Genomic DNA, 3,471 nt, shown 5'->3' on the forward strand with positions numbered 1-3,471 from the left:
ATTTATTTACTTTATAACCCAACTTTTTCAATTTTTCACAATGAGTTCTTTAAAATTTTCAACAGAGGGCAAGACACATCAAATATGAAATGACGCAAGCTACTGGTCCCAGTCTTAAAGATTCTGAAATTCAATTTGATTTTAAATATATGACATCAATTTACTTTATCTTCAATATTTATCAATTTTGTCTTCATGTAATTCTTATGGTAATTGTACATTTTAAAAAGTTTCATCAAGGAGTAACTTCAATACACAAGATTGATAAATATGCTTTTGAAAGAAAACATCCATTTATTATAAATGAATAATTTAACTAACTTCCTAATATCTGTAAAGTAGTTTTTTAGCTCTCAAATTAATGACTGAAATTACCACATCACAATGCCATATTTTTCTCTGTCGTTGCATTTAATCGCATGGTTATTATCTGATATGCATGTTGGTGCCCGTTCTTAAAGACTACGAAATGCTTGACCATCTAATAATTCATCTATTAAGATTTTCAGGAAAATTTTTCTACAATATATGGATGATTCATAGAATTAAGCTTTACATCAACGCCTACTTTAACACCATCTCCATGACTGATGGCTGGAAGAGCGCCTAGGGTTAGCACCTCTAAGCTAAACTAACCTATCATCAGTTGCATGCTTCCCATGTTCCAGCCAGATGCTTCTTGATTCCTAAACTATGCCCTCTAGAACTATAATCATGGATTTGTTGTGAGAATACTAGGTTGCAGCTGTACGTGTAATTTGTAAACCACCACCATTGTACAGGTGATGTGAGGCCAAGGGTAACCATACCATTGCGTTTCATGATTGCTGCCATCCTTTCTTGCTAACATTTTTCAGGCTGCTCTGCTATCTAACAGTAAAACATTACCCTCTTCACATTTTCTTTCAAGGCTGGCAATGGCCGGACCCCGCATTCTCCGGCTGCTCGTGTTGCTTTGGAACCATGACTCATGCTACCACCACCAGTAGAGCCATTCTCCTGCATCTCTGGCTCCATATAGAAACGGGCCCGAAATGCTGCTAGATGTGCATAATATGCCGGAGGAACTGCAAGAGGAAAATTCAGTTATATTTTCTTGGACAGGATCACAGGGCAGAAATTTGACCATGACTTTATCTTGAAGTGGTGAACTATTCCGGACTGAATTGAGGGGTGGTTAGATAGCAGAATGATTAAGCACGTTAGGCATCACCTCTCTATTAGGCAATACCTTGCTCATCTTCCCACAATGTATTCTTGCCTCTCTTTCCAGGAAATCTAAATTCAGGTAGGTTAAATTTAAAATTACCCATCCTTAAGGGGTTAGGACTAGTTTTTAAGATGTGTCTGGATTGAGAAAAAGCCAGAAGAGAAGCGAAGGAAAGGTTTGATTTGCCCCAGGTGGAAGGGAGTCCTTTTCTGCCATTATGCTCATTCCAAATATAACCTTAAGAATCTCATACCAAAGAGGAAAAATAAAATCTAATCAGTAATTTGATGTACTTACCAACAGATACAGAACGCGTACACCTAGCATATGTATAACATAGATTGTTTGTCAAAGACTGAATTCCATCTGCTGTGAAGTTGTTTTCATCCCACAGGACATGATAATGAGCTGGCCGACTTGTCCCCTGCATGATAGTAGTAAGATTAATAATTGCTGCAAGTTAGACATTTAAATTTTACACTCTGTAGCAGCTACATTCTTTACCAAGTTATTAATAAAGGAATCTCATGAGGGTCACTCTGAGTCAATATTTAGTTATCTCAGATAAAAGCAATTAAACTCAGATCTTCAGGACAACCTAGTGAGTTAACGCACAGTTGAAGAAAATGTCCAAACATACTACCGGATTAATATCCACGCAAACCTGTGTTACCCAATCTAGAGCCACGACCAAATATTACAAAACTGCAACAGAGGGGGAAACCGCCTCAGTCCAATCACACCTCATTCAATTTGTCTGATGCGTCCAAATTTTTAAAATTTCCTTCAGTGTTGAGAAGGTATCCAATCACAACGATTGCTCGGGAGACAAGTTACAGGGGCAAGAGGTATTTGATAACAAGTAAAATAAGAATGTTTTACTCTTAATGTTGCTTTCGCCCCACACATCAACTTCAGAATCAACACTAAATTGATTGCAGCTGTTTAAGGTGGGTTGTGCTCTCGTCAAACCATAGAATAAAAGGTGGGATAGCATTCCATCTTATACTTGTATTTCTCTCACCCTCCATCTAATGTTTTGCATATGTTAACAACGATACCATGTTAACTTGTTTCGGAAAAAAAGAAATACCTGAATACCAGCATGACTGCAGAGATAAAATCAAATTCTGTTGGATGACAGATTTTAGAATCAACAACGGTTCCTGAAATGAAATTAGCGGAAGACAAGCCAAGCCCATGAGTTCATCATTTACAAACATGATAAAAAATATTAAAAATTCTGATGTGTGCCTAAGAATTGTAGGAACGGCCAAGCTTACCAGGCAATATATTCCCACTCTTATCTGTGCTGCTCCTGTCCCTGTGGTTGTTTGCAAACAACCTAGTGTGATGTCTTTTTTGTACAACAATAAAAGTTACTGGAGGTTGATAGTTTGGCTCTAAGGAAGCACAAGCCTGTACAGATATAGCCTTTCAGAACATGTCTTCTCTATAAAAAGAATTCATGTGTAATGAGAGTGAGCAGTCATTCTCCTTCCGGATTGCATCTAACTCGTAAGTAGAACTTGATAAAACTGCCCTTCACTTACACCGTCCCTGTTTAAAATTCATTATGGTTATGAAAGCAACTGGTGTGGTATACATTAGAAGCAAAATCAAACTAGAACTCATGTATGTGAACTTCTACATATCTGATTTGGATGGAATTCACCCAATAAATTGCAGTAAGCATGGAACTATTCTCCTCCCCCGGAAAGAAAGAATAATGACACTCTAGATTTCTGATCTGATTGACTCAACGGCTAATAATGATCGCATTTCTCAGGTAATCATAAGCATTTGTATAAGATCATAATGTATCCTTTAAGGCTTCAATAAATGGATGCTGTTGATACATTAAATGGTAGGACATGTTCATTCTGAGTTTGTGCAAATTGAAGTATCCTCACACAAGTTCTTATTTCAACATTTGAGTTCTTATTTTAACAAACATTTTATGAGGCTTTTGCATTATTAACTAACTACTACCTCCGGTCCTATAAAGACCTCATTTGTAGAATACAATCGAGGTCTTAGAGATAGTATTAGACAAGCAAATAGACAAACACAATTCAAACTAATTTTCAAATATTCATCACATAAAAGATACAAACCTGTAAAATATTATCCTTAGTGGCTTCTGTCCTGTTGCCTTCCTAAAGGAGACCAACAAGTCTCTGCACATGGACACATGAAAACAAAATATTGAGACCTAGAGCAAGTATTCATCACAAAAAAAAAAAAAAAAACCCCCATAT

The 3,471-nt window shown here is 36.7% G+C and overlaps 1 pseudogene; it reads right to left on the reverse strand.

The window, feature by feature from the left end:
- Nucleotides 1–870: 870 nt before the first annotated feature.
- LOC114745183 (protein argonaute 10-like) lies at nt 871–2,703 on the reverse strand (annotated as a pseudogene).
- Nucleotides 2,704–3,471: the final 768 nt, after the last annotated feature.

This window comes from Neltuma alba, unplaced genomic scaffold (assembly GCF_004799145.2).
Source record: "Neltuma alba isolate B1F8T4 unplaced genomic scaffold, ASM479914v2 tig00004555_pilon, whole genome shotgun sequence".
Classification (NCBI taxonomy): domain Eukaryota; kingdom Viridiplantae; phylum Streptophyta; class Magnoliopsida; order Fabales; family Fabaceae; genus Neltuma; species Neltuma alba.